The sequence below is a fragment of the Triticum dicoccoides genome, chromosome 5B (assembly GCF_002162155.2).
Source record: "Triticum dicoccoides isolate Atlit2015 ecotype Zavitan chromosome 5B, WEW_v2.0, whole genome shotgun sequence".
Classification (NCBI taxonomy): domain Eukaryota; kingdom Viridiplantae; phylum Streptophyta; class Magnoliopsida; order Poales; family Poaceae; genus Triticum; species Triticum dicoccoides.
The window spans coordinates 132,903,421-132,917,860 of NC_041389.1; the positions used below are offsets into that span (position 1 = coordinate 132,903,421).

The 14,440-nt window shown below is 43.2% G+C and overlaps 1 non-coding gene across 1 annotated transcript; it reads right to left on the minus strand.

Moving 5' to 3' along the window:
- Positions 1–6,683: 6,683 nt before the first annotated feature.
- LOC119313205 lies at positions 6,684–6,791 on the minus strand. The gene has a single exon (XR_005151585.1). It is a non-coding gene; the product is annotated as a U6 spliceosomal RNA (small nuclear RNA).
- Positions 6,792–14,440: the final 7,649 nt, after the last annotated feature.

Here is a 14,440-nt window from a genome sequence, read left to right on the forward strand (position 1 = left end):
CCCCACACACGTCGCCCTTGCCGCCGGCATTGATCTTTGGCACGCTCGCTCGGGTCACCCCAACCACACCGTCTTACGTCAAATTCTTAGGAGTTTCTCTTTCTCATGTGATAAGCTCGACGAGCACTCTTGTGAGGCTTGTCGCTTAGGCAAGCATGTTTGTCTTCCCTTTAGTGCGTCTTCTTCAGTTTCCACTTTTCCGTTTCAATTACTTCATAGTGATGTTTGGACATCTCCCGTTGCGAGTAACACGGGCTATCTTTTCTACTTGGTGCTTTTAGATGATTACTCTCATTATGTGTGGACTTTTCCCCTTCATCGTAAATCTGATGCTTTAGCCACACTCACCGCCTTCTACTCCTATGTCATCACCCAGTTCGGTCGCCCCATACTCGCACTCCAAACTGATAACGGAAAATAGTTTGACAATGTCGCTCTTCGCTCACGACATCATCCTCACGGTGTCCATCCTCGATCTCCTTCAGCGGTTGACTGCTCATCTTCGTGATGAGTTCGCCCTCAAGGACTTGGGGCCCCTGCACTACTTTCTCGGCATCGAGGTGATCTGACAGGCTGACGGTTTCTTTCTACATCAACATAAGTACGACCACGAGCTCCTTAAGCGTGCCGGTATGCTTAATTGCAAGCCGACGCCCACCCCCGTCGACACGAAGGCGAAGGTCTCTGCTCTAGAGGGGTCTCTCGCATCTGATGGAGCGTTTTATCGCTCTATCGTCGGTGCTTTACAGCACTTGACGTTGACTCGCTCCGACCTGTAGTACGCTGTTCAGCATGTGTGCCTCCATATGCACGCCACGCGTGACTCTCACTGGACTTTGGTGAAGCGTATTCTCCGTTACATACGCGGCACCATGTCCTTGGGACTCACCCTGACGGCCTCCGCCTCCACCGACCTCGTGGCCTACTCGGATGCTGACTGGGCTGGCTGCCCTGACACCCGACGCTCTACGTCAGGCTACTGCGTCTACCTTGGGCCCTCGTTGATCTCTTGGTCATCGAAGCGGCAACCCACGGTCTCCCGCTCCAGCGCCGAGGCAGAGTAACGCGCCGTGGCTAATGCCGTGGCCGAGTGCTCTTGGATACGTCAACTGCTTCAGGAGTTGCTTTGTGATGTTCACAAGGCCACTCTTGTCTACTGCGACAACGTCAGCGCGGTCTACCTCTCCGCCAACCCGGTGCACCATCGACGGACGAAGCATATTGAGCTTGATATTCACTTCGTGCGCGAGCAGGTTGCCCTTGGTCATGTTCGGGTTCTCCACGTGCCGACGGCGCAACAGTTTGCTGATGTGATGACTAAGGGATTGCCTACTCCCGTCTTCGAGGAGTTTCGGTCCAGTCTCTGTGTCTCCAGCGATGCTTCGACTGCGGGGGGGGGGGTGTTGAGTATATATTTTGTATTGCACGTGTATTGGAGTTGTGGCCCACTTCCTAGTCTTGTATAGTTGAGATAAAGGTCTTCCCTTGTATTATATATGCGTGCACCAGCACCCCGATCAATACATCATATTGCAAATCATCTATCTACACTTTGGAAGGATGGTCGAGTTGGACCAACTATAGCGACCCGACCTTAGACGGTCAAGTCTCTGTGCTTACGTGTCATCCCTGGATCGGTATGCTGACACACACAATACTCGAGGATTTATAACAAAGGTAAATCACATGTATAAAGTAACGTAAATACTATTACCTCAATCCAAAATAGCGGAAGCAACAAGGTTGTGGATTCCCATCAACACCAACGGCAAAGTTGAGCATAGGAAGTCGTAACCCTAACGTATCACTTACTCGTCATAAGATCCTGCAACATGAGACATTGCAGCCATAGAGGGTCAGTACATTGAATGTACTGGCAAATTCACACCATAGAGCAATGATGAATAAAGGCTATCACTACATGCATATTTGGCTGGTGGAAAAGCTCTATGGTTACAGTTTTGCGTAAAGCCAATTTTTCCCTACTGTAAAGGAATAAATTTATTTAACTATCATGGTGGTTGTTAAACATTGAGAATGGTTGACAGCATTCTCAATCCCAATTAAAAATACTCATTAAAACCCAACAATATTAATTAAAGCAACATGATGAGATTCACAGGAAAATCAAGTACTAGATACTCAAGATGTCCATAACCGGGGACACAGCTAATCATGATTAGTTTGTACACTCTGCAGAGGTTTGCGCACTTTTCCCACAAGACTCGATCGCCTCCGTTTGATTTCTCGCACTACATGATGTTTGAGAAACGGATGACCGAGACATAGTCTTTCGGAAGCACTAGCACCTTACATGTGGGTAGACCGGTACACCTACTTTCCCCTACATCTGCTAGTCTACACGTAAGAGTTCGCACAACTTAATCAACTATGCCAGAGCCCATAATGGCTTGTGGCTGCACACGGAAGTTTCTAGTTCGAATAATCTCATGATCCCTTTGAACCTGGGTGGCGGTCCGAAGAAATACAGACAAGTCCTGATAGAAACCAGGTGCCTCAATCCACCCAGATGTGTGTTTAAGTTGCCACCTTAAATAAACCATTAAATAATAATCTCACATCTGTCATGGATACACACACCCAATCCACGTCTACTAGCATAGCATGGCATAATAAGCAAACGTAGAAGTAACTCCCAAGGGTTTGATAATAAAACAGGTAATAGGTACTACCTCAATCTACTTCCCAAAACCCACAATTTAATTAGATCCTAATCATGCAATGTTTGAGGATAGATCTAATGCATAAAAACTGGGTCGTAGAAAAGGTATGATCAAAGTGTTACTTGCCTGCAATGTTGATGAAGATGATTCGCACTCATAACTCTTGATAGTTCTACTCGTCACACTCCAATCAATCTATCATAAGCAAGCAATAGTAACCACACATAAGCAATCAATCAAAAGATCGGAAAGAACGAAGAGTACGATTCGGAAAACATCAAAACCAAGCAAATGACTCTTGCAGCATATTTTTTTTCTCTAACAGTACCAAAACTATGTGAATATGGCCTTATCAGAAAGTTTAGGTCAAGAGCTTTGATTTGCAAAAAAGAATCAACTCAAACGGAGCTATAAAACTCAAGTTACGATCAAACGAAGTTCAAATACAAAACTGATCTAATTCAAATTTTAAACTTTCAAAACATGTTTGAGTTGGATTACTGGATAGAGGGGATCATAACGAAGAAGTGGGCGTTGGTTTCGTTGGATTTGGATAAGCGGTTGAAAAGTAGTGGTTGTTTGAAAAATAGGGGCTAATCTATAAATAAAATATTCACGGACGGGTCCCTGGCCGAAAATAAAAAGAAAAGAAAAACTCTACCGAGCGAACGTTCGCTATGAAAACCTAACAAACGAAACGTTCGCTGAAACTAGCTAAACAGAAGACGTTCGCTATTTAACAGAAACGAAATAAAAACCGATCTAGAGGATAAACCGACTAAATAAAATTAAAAACGGGCGGTTTTATCGGCTTTACCGGCTCGGGCGAAATAAATCAGCGGCGGACGGATCCGGCCGGCGACGAACTCCGGCGCGGCGTTGGGACGGTGGCGGCGTCCGGCGAGTGCGGGCGACGACGAGGTGGCGCGGTGGCGAGGCGCAGCGACGACGTCGTCTCGGTGGCGCGGCGGAGCAAGGCGGCAGCGGCGGATCTCGCCGACGGCGACGGCAGGCGAGACGCGGCGGCGCGACGAGATGCGGGAGAGGCGGCGGCGCGATCAGAGGGAGAAGGGCCCGGGGCGGCGCCTTTTATGGGGAGGGGCGAGGAGGTGGCGTGGGGAAGGGGGCAGGAGGAGGCCGGGCGGCGCACGGCGTCCATGGCGGCGCGGCGGCGTGCCCGAGCGGGACTCCCGCTCGGGAAGGAGAGGGGCGGCGCTGCTGGGCTGGGTCGTGACCTGGCCCAGTTTGGCTGGGCCGACCCAGTCGGCGGAGAGTATATATATTTTAAAAAAAAACATTTTCCAGAAAACAATAAATAGAAATAAACCACCAAAATAAAAACATACTATAGGCATATTATATATCAAAATTTTTAGAAAAAGATTTTCTACAATCTGAACATTTTTCTAGAGTCAAATAAAATCCACACAAATTTAGATAAATCAAACACTGCTGCTGCTCTAATAAAATCCAACGAAAATCATTTTAAAAATACCAAAATGATTCAAATTTATTTATCTCTAATTTTTTGTTGTAGGGAATCATGTTGCCCTATTTTCCATATATTTTATTTTTGGAGAAAAATAATTTGGATCAAACTCAAATAACTCCAAATTGAAAAATAAATTCAAAAGAACTTTGAATTTATTCCTTTGAAACTCCAACTCATATTTCATATGTTTTGAAGAAGTCATTTTATCTTCGCTCGTGAAAATCATTGAGTTGCATAAAGTTCCTGGGTTGGAAATATTTTCCAAATGAAATTCAAATATTTTCAACACCCCTTGTCATTTAAATAAATGGAAGAAGTCATGTCATCTTCTCTCCAGGGTTTTGTGATGAAAATAATTTGAATTCACGGAGGTCATAAAATGCAAAATGAAAGTTTGGGAAAGTCCTTTTATTCCCTCTCATTTAACTTTCAAAAAGTTCAACTTTCAATCAATCACACAACAATCAAACAATCAATCAAAACAATCTATTTATTATAACATTCCAAAATTTAGAATTTTGAGATGTTACACCAACGATCAAGTTGACAAAACGTGGGCTGTGACTGTGAGCGAGGATGAAGTTGTGAATGTTGGAAACAATACCTGCATATACTGGCTGAAGCTCAATGTTCAGGTGTTGTTGTACGAAAATTAACATATGGATCTCCAACTCACTATACCGACTTTGTTTTGTGTGCGAGGCAAAAACTGACCTTCAGTTAGAAATTAATATCAAAGTAACTTACGGATAGTGAGACAACAATTATCATTTGACATATTTTCCAAACACTTCAAAAAATTGTGCCCCTAAAGAAACAAATTTGTTGATCATGAAGAGATAGCTCACTAGCAGGAACCTATATCTTCTAAGTGGAGGTGGGTTAACATACGGATCATCACTGTCAACTCAAACATTTATAGGACTGAATGTATACTCTACAATTGAAACAGGTAAAGCATGAACTAAAGTACACATTCAAACCATAGAAGATAGTAAGGAAGCCCTCTTACAAAGCATATCCTTACTAGTTCTGTCCAAATCGCTGAGAGGACACCCAAAAGGTATACTCTAGATAAGAGAAATATTTATAAACCACAACAAAAGGTATAATCTAGAAAAGAGAAATATTTATGCGAACAAGACCGCATATAAACTTCTAGTTCTGTCCAAATCGCTAAGAGGACACCCAAATTTCAGATTCATGCCTAGCTATCATGCAAAATGATCATTTCTCTCTTTTTATTTGTGGAAAGGCCAAATTCCATATAGTAAGTAGCAAATACCCTTACAAAAATACCATTATGAAAAATATAAGATATGTCCAAAATTTTGGGGGGTGTCGAAGCCTTCTTCCTCATGCATCCTCAGCGACACGGCGTCAGCAAATTTCGTTGCCGCATTTAGGCCTCCGTCTGAACCCGATCTTTAAAAATATCAAAAAAGTTCAAAAAAAATCTATGTATGCATGTAGATGTTCTCTACTATAAACTTCATATTTTTAGGGAACAAAACATCATTTAATAATCTACATAGAATGACAAAATCCTTGACCAGAACAAGAAAATATTGGCCCATTTTGATCCACGTATTTCTCTCTCTGCAGACACCAAATATGAAAATGTACATTGGTGAAAATTCATAAGCACACATATTACACATCTAAATGCATATGTACAACGTTTTGTAATGGTTTTCGCCCGATTTTCCATTAATTAACTGGGCAACTCTCATCTGCTTAACTAATGGATGAGGCAAATCTTTTGCCTCCATTTTGAAAAAAAAATGCATTGTACACTTATTTTCGGAGTTTTTGGAGCTATGAAAACTAATCTTTTGATTCAAAAATTGAAGATTTGCCTAGTGCCCTCCCTCCACAAAGTTTTTCTTGACATCGATATACATGAATAGACAAATTATAGATCATGAACAAAAAAGGTGGACATACACAAATTATATAGATCGTGAACAAAAAAAAGTTAAAATAATGGATGTACGAAAGGTAATTACTTTGATCAACAAAAAAACTAGGCATTTATGCATTCTACAATTTGTGAAATACTACGTGAATGGAAGATAGATTAGAGTCCCTGTCATCATAAAAATAAATATTTTTATAAATAGTTTAGTAAAAAGCAATACTAATGTCCATGTGAAGAAAAGAAAACAACAGGGAGCAAGCATAGCAACGTTTTTCTAGAGCACAAACATAGGAACGTTGAGCGTAGTAACTCTCACTTTTGTGACTGGCAGGAACACCAGATGAATAGCATTCCAAATATGCAAGCGCAACAAGGCTGACATTGAATGAAAAAGATAGACAAGGACGTAACTGCAAAATGTGCAAGCACAAAAGCAGAGCACCGTCCTCTAGGGCAAGGACTTCGTTGGGAGGAAAGGGCATAGCGGAAGGACCCGTCTGTAAGAAAAATGAGCTCGGAAAGCACGCACGAGAAAATCCCCAGGGCTGATGTGCGAGATGATAGGGACCAGCGCGCAAAATCTCAAAAAATTTTGGACCATTTCTCGATTTGTGCGTGTCATCCTTGCGCAGGGGCCACGAGAAAATCCCCAGGGCTGTATCGTTCCAATTTTATCAGATGTCCCCGAAGGGACAGTGAGGTTGCAACGCTGAAGCTTATAAATCGGTCGAAACGTCTTCCGCTGGGCGAGGTGGTACTAAACGAGGGTGCTGTGCTGCGTTCCACAGGCGCCAGGAACCGCGGAACCGCACCAAACAGTTAGCGGGCCGCCTCTGCGTGAAAGCTGGATCATCAGCTTGTCAGCCCAATATCTTTCTGCGAGGAGTCGGCCCAACTATACGAAGCGAGCTGGAAACACATATACGGACTGCTTGTGTCCTTTTTTCTTTTCGAGGGCACGCTCCCGTTCTACATTCGTTTATGTTTTTTTTTTTGCGAAATCTACATTCATTTATGTTGATCTCAAAAATTCTTTTTCTATGTTGATCTCAAAAACAAAATTTCCATGCTTTTCTCAAAAAATATATTTATGTTCCATGCAGGATTTCTCAAAAACCCAAAATTTTGTTCCATAAAATAAGTGTTCCATGCAGACTGTTACTTCGGACCCACCGTCCTACGTACGGAACTACGTTTTCCAGGCGGTGCATCCTTTGGGATAAACCTGTGTCCTGTGCGTGAATGTTAAAAATCACGGAGAATCCAATCAAAATCCGTCCGGAGACATGCACCTCATTGTCACAGAGATGATAAATCTGCGCCTACCAACTGTTTTTCTCTCACGGAAAAGCAACTGTTTTTCTCTCATGGATGCAGCGCCGGTGATCTTGAAATTTCAGTCTAGTTTGCCTTTTTGGCTTTTGCTGCCAGTGGTATTTTGATTGTGATGGTGAACCTCAAAGTGACCAGGTGCATGCATCCTTTGGTTTTGACAAGCCATCCCAAGTCAACAGACCTCCCACGAGCTTCATTGGGTACGTGCAAAGATAATCGAATTGGACCAATGTAGTTGACAAAACGTGGGCTGCAAACTAAAATCAGCGCTGCTACACGGACGACAAATTCACGGCCGACGCCTGCACGATCCTACTTGGCAGCATCAAAAGCTAGCGTGCATGCATGAATCGCTGCTGCGGGAGGATGCATCGTTCGCAGATCGTGCGCGCAGCGTCGTGTGTAAAGCAATTTCGAACTAAAATAAAGTTGCTGGATTCTTTTTCTTTCTTTATGTAATTTGAGGTAGTTGCCACATCAGCCATGTGATGCTAGAAATATCTTTAGGGCATCTCCAACACCGACACTTAAATCGTGGAGAGTCCACGGGCCGGACTAGTCCACGAACAAGAATACAGGAGTTTGTCGTCTGTATAGATCCGAAAATTTTAAAAAATTCAAATACAAGTGACCGATCACAAAGAAAGAGGACGATCTTTGTAGGTTTTTCATGACCAATCACAAAAGTATCTCAGTACTACAGTCCGTCTAAAAATGGATTTTTTGCCCGACGGACCAGCTATCTGAGCCTATGCGCTCACTCCGTTGCCGGTTACTCCTCGCCACCCGCTTCCTTCTTGGCAGCCTCCTTCTCCGCCGTTTTCAGCTGCTCCTTCAAGCGCTTCAAGATCCTAAAGGCGGACGGCTTGCACGATCATCCTTACATCGTCATCCAACTCCTCCATCTTCAAGATCAACATCTTTGAATCCTTTGAGGCGGTCGCGATCTCAATTCTTCTCTTCGAGCATGATCTTCTTATCTTCGAGTTTGAGCTTCTTCTTGACCGCCGCCATCAACATGTCAAACCTCTAGGTCTCTTTTCCTCCTTGGCGTTCGAGCGCTTAACACATATCTCTTCCTTCTTCGTCAAGTTATCCCAGAACCTCTCTGTAATCTTGGTTGCCGCCCCTTCTTGCTTCTCCTTCTCCTACTCCCACTTAATTCCTTAGGCCCCTTTCCTATTCTTCTTGGTCGGCTCTTTTGTTGGGTCTATTGGATCATTCGCTTACTCCTCGGTGCCGATGTCTGCCCACTCAACTTCAAACAACAATGCATGAGGACGAGGTTCCTCTTCTCCACCTTCAAAAAACAAGTTGCACACATGAGAAGGCTATGAACAAAAACATTGTCAACAAGCTGCATATCCGGTAAAATGACCAACAAATAGAGCATATTCGGCCAACAAGTTGCATCCGGCCAAATGATCAACACATCGAGCATATCCGCCCGACAAGTTGCATATATGGCCAAATGATCAACACATAAAACAACTTACTCTTGCTCAGTGATTCGCACACCACTTGGCCATCGATCGATTAGCTGTTTCAAATGCCCACAATACTAGCACACAACCTATTAGATGGTGTGGCATCGATGATTGAGCAACTTCGTCCTACGGTTGCGGGTGAGTTCGTCGTGGTAGGGCTTGAAATGCTTGTGCTCATGGAATCAAATATGAATGTTGGCCCCAAAGTGTCGCGCCCTTTTGATGTTGGAGATATGCCTAGAGGCAATCATGTATAATGATATTTCCTATGTGTTTATGAATAAAGATAGTCCTTGGATGTAATCAATGATACTTGTTGGCAAGTACGTGACTTGTCTGTGAGATCTTGTGTTGTATGATACATCCTAAATTGTCCCTAGTCGCAAGTGACTGTAGCGACCAGACCTCAAACAGTCTGATCTCTGTGCATCAGTGTCATCCCTGGATCGGTAATGCTGACACGCACAGTACTTGAAGGATTTATAACAGAGTAGCAATCACACACTTATTACATCGAATGACTCAAAAGAGAACTTATTACAATAAATATGGCTTAAGGCCATCTAAAACGATAACAACTGAAGGCTTGGAAGATAAAGTGAGTCCATCAACTCCAACGACATTACTGAGTGAAAGATCACGACCTAAGGCACCTTACTCGTCGTCTGAAAAGTCTGCAACATGAACGTTGCAGCCCAAAACGGGTCAGCACATGGAATATGCTGTCAATGTAACACAAGAGAGTAATGAAAAGAATAATGCTATCACTACATGCATATATGGCTGGTGGAAAGCTCTATGGTTACAGTTTTGCATAAAGCCAATTTTTCCCTACAATAAAGGAATAAATTTTATTTAACTATCATGGTGGTTGTTAAACATTGAGAAGGTTCCTCCAACTCAATCCCAATTAAGCATCATCATTAAACCCAATCAAATTAATTTTAGAGTGATGAGATCAACATGATAATCCAAGAACCAGATACTCAAGATGTCCATAACCGGGGACACGGCTAACCATGATTAGTTTGTACACTCTGCAGAGGTTTGCGCACTTTTCCCCACAAGACTCGAATACATCCATGGTCAGAGATTCGAGACACAGTCTTTCTGAAACAATAACTCTTTACTCTGGGTGGACAGTTACACCTACTTTCCCCTACATCTGCTAGCCCACCACTGAAAGAGGTCTTGCAACTTACTCAACTATGCTAGAGCCCATAATAGCTTGTGGCTGCACACGGAAGTTTCTAGCATGAATAATCTTATGATCCCTTTGAGCCTGGGTGGCAGTCCATAGGTCACAAGGTAATCCTGGGATTTCCAAAAAAACAGGCAACACTGGGTTCCCCAGGTGCCTCAATCCACCCAGATGTGTATTAAAGTAGCCACCTTAAGTTAACTATTAAATAGCAATACTCACATCTGTCATGGATACACTCACCCAATCCACGTCTACAAGCATAGCATAGCAATATAAGCAACGTAGAAGTAACTCCCAAAGGTTTGATAATAAACATGACAATAGGTACTACCTCATCTACTTCCCAAAACCCACATATTAGTCAGATCCTAACCATGCAATTGTTTGAGGATTGATCTAATGTAATAAAACTGGGTAGTAAAGAGGTATGATCAAAGTGTTACTTGCCTTGCTGATGATCCGTGAAATCTAGAGACTCGTAGTAGCACGCTTCGCACTCCGGGTACTCTATCGCAAACAAACAAGCATACAATAAGCACTCAACTAGCAGCACGGGTAAAACTCAAATAAGAGATCTAACCAGAAATTTCAACTTAAGAACTCCGGTTCGCAAACAGAATCAAATCAAACGAAGCAACCAAACTCAAACTACGAAAAAAACAAGATTCATTTACTAATATGGACTTAAGTCAAATTTTACAGTACCAAAAACTTGTTTAAGTTGGTTAAACCGAAAGAGGGCTTCGAGACGAAACTCTAGGCGCTTGAATCGCGTGATTTCGATAAACGAGCGAAAAGATAAACTAAAACAAAAATCAGGGCAGAAACCGCGACCAAAAATAATCGTCGAAAATCCCTGAAAAAAGAAAAACTGACGAACAGGCTAACGAACAAACGTTCGCTGTCTGGGGCTAACGGATGAAAATCGTTCGTTAAAACAAACGAACGAACGGGCGTTCGCTAAATAACTAAACCGAAAAAAATAAAACCGATCTATATAAAAATTAAAACGCGGTTTCTAAAAAAACGTACGGTTTTCCGTAGAAAACTGGCGGCGGATCCGGCGAACTACCTCGTCGGCGGGGTCGGCGGAGGCTCCGGTGATGGCTGGTGGCGGCGACAGGCGGCAGCGGGGATCAGCAGCGCGGGCGGGAGGCGGCGGCGGCGGCGGGTCGGGGGGCTGGCGGCTAGGGTTTGGCCGGGGCCGGGCCTTCGGCTTATAAGGCCGTCCGGACTGGAGTGTCCGGGTCGGACACGACCCGTTAGGTCGGTAACTTTTTTTTAAATAATTCTGCACGTAGAAAAAAGAAGAAATACTAAACGAACACCAAAAATCCTGAAAGAAATTTTCTCCGTCCTCTAAAAATATAGCGGACAAAGTGAACATTTATTTGGGCCTCTAATGCAATTTTAAAAAATGCATATTTTTCCTAATTCAAATAAAATAGTGATAAAACTCCGAATAAAATTCTCATTTGATTTTAATATTTAACCTTCAAGATTTCTTTATTTTGGGAAAGTCATTTTATCCCCTCTCTGTTATTTTTATAAAAGAAATATTCAAAGAGAAAATAATTAAAATCAAACGATCCTCTTTTCAAAATTTAAGAAAAACTCAAATATGAAAATAATGAAATGCCCAACTCTCTCCGTGGGTCCTTGAGTTGCGTAGAATTTCTAGGATTAAGCCAAAATGCAATAAAATATGATATGCAATGATGATCTAATGTATAACATTCCAAATTGAAAATTTGGGATGTTACAAACCTACCCCCCTTAGGATGAATCTCGCCCTCGAGATTCGGGTTGGCTAGAAAATAGGTGAGGGTGATCCTTCCGTAGGTCTTCCTCTCGCTCCTAGGTGGCTTCATCTTCGGTATGGTGGCTTCACTGAACTCTGCAGAACTTGATAGCTTTGCTGCGTGTGACTCGGCTGGCAAACTCAAGAATCTTGACTGGTTTCTCCTCGTAGGTCAAATCGCTATCCAACTGAATCGCTTCGAGTGGCATTGTATCTCTCAGAGGAATATCAGCCATCTCTGCGTGACACTTCTTCAGCAGGGAAACGTGGAACACATCAGGAACTCCTGACAGTCCTTCAGGCAACTCCAACTTGTAAGCAACTTCTCCCATACGTTCCAAAACTTTGTAGGGTCTCACAAAACGTGGTGCTAACTTTCCCTTAACTCCAAAACGCTTAACTCCTCGAAGTGGGGACACCCGAAGATAAACTCTGTCTCCGACTTCGTAAACTGTCTCCTTGCATTTAGAATCCGCATAGCTCATCTGTTTGGATTGGGCTACCTTGAGTCTATTGCAAATCAGCTTAACCTTCTCTTCGGACTCTTTAATCAAATCTGGTCCAAACAACTGACGGTGGTCTGCACCTCCTTCCATACAAGGCTACAAAAGGGGCCATCTTCAAACTGGCTTGATAGCTGTTGTTGTAAGAGAACTCTGCATATGGCAAATTGTCATCCCAACTAGATCCATAATCTAGCGCACAAGCTCTCAACATGTCCTCCAGAATCTGATTGACTCTCTCGGTCTGTCCATCTGTCTGTGGATGAAAGGCCGTACTGAACTCTAGCCTAGTACCCAAAGTTTTGTGCAACTGATTCCAGAACTTTGAGGTAAACTGGGTTCCACTATCTGATACAACGGCCCTCGGAACTCCATGCAGACATACGATCCTGGTCATGTATATCTTTGCCAACTTAGCACTGGTGTAAGTCGTCTTCACTGGGATGAAATGAGCTACCTTCGTCAAACGATCAACTACAACCCATATCGAGTCATAGCATGAACGATTCCTGGGCAATCCCGTGATAAAATCCATGCCTAGCTTATCCCACTTCTATTCGGGTATCGGCAATGGCTGTAGCAATCCTGCTGGCTTTTGATGCTCTGCCTTCACTCTCTGACATACATCACAAACTGCTACATACTCCGCAATATCCTTCTTCATTCCGGTCCACCAGAAACTGTCCTTCAAATCCAGATACATCTTGGTATTTCCTGGGTGAATTGAATACAGCAAATCATGAGCCTCCTGCAGAATCAACTTGCTGATCTCCTGATCATTAGGCACATATACGCGGTCCTCAAACCATAAGGTATCGTGCTCATCCTCACGAAATCCTTTAGCCTTTTCTTTGCTCATTCTTTCCTTTATCTCGGCAATATCCTTGTTCGTCTTCTGAGCTTCTCTGATCTTCTCCATCAAAGTAGATTGAATCTCCAATGCGGCTACATAGCCTCTCGGAACTATTTCCAAACATAGCTCATGAAGATCCTCTGCTAACTCCTGGGGTAACTCTCCGGTCATGAGTGTGTTGACATGACTCTTGCGGCTCAACGTGTCGGCTACTACGTTAGCCTTTCCGGGATGATAATGCAACCTCATATCACAATCCTTAATGAGCTCCAACCATCTCCTTTGCCTGAGATTCAACTCCTTCTGCGTGAAGATATATTTCAAACTCTTGTGATCCGTGTACACCTCACAATGGTTTCCGATGAGAAAGTGTCTCCATGTCTTCAACGCGTGCACTACGGATGCTAACTCCAAATCGTGTGTAGCATAATTCAACACATGGGGCTTAAGCTGTCGTGAGGCATATGAAACAACTCTTCCCTCCTGCATAAGCACTGCTCCAAGTCCTCGACGAGAAGCATTGAAATACACTTGATAATCCTTGCGTTGATCTGACAGAATCAACACTGGGGCTATAACCAAACGTTTCTTCAACTCCTGAAAACTGGCTCACATTCCTCAGTCCATTTGAACTTGGTGTCCTTCTTCAACAACTCTGTCATGGGCTTTGCAATCTTCGAGAAATTCTCAATGAACCTCCGGTAGTATCTTGCGAGTCCAAGAAAACTCCGGATCTCTCCAACGGACGTTGGTGCTTCCCAATTTGTCACACTGACAACTTTGGTGGGGTCTACTGCTATTCCTTCTCCGGATATAACATTTTACTAACATTTTACGAAACTCAAACTGCAACAGAAACAAGATTCATTTATTAATATGGACTTAAGTCAAATTTTACAGTACCAAAAACTTGTTTAAGTTGGTTAAACAGAAAGAGGGCTTCGAGACGAAACTCTAGGCGCTTGAACCGCCTGATTTCGATAAACGAGCGAAAAGATAAATTAAAACGAAAATCAGAGCAGAAATCGCGACCGAAAATAATCACGGAAAATCCCTGGAAAACGAAAAACTGACGAACAGACTAACGAACGAACATTCGCGTCTGCGGCTAACGGGTGAAAATCGTTTGTTAAAACGAATGAACGAACGAACGGGCGTTC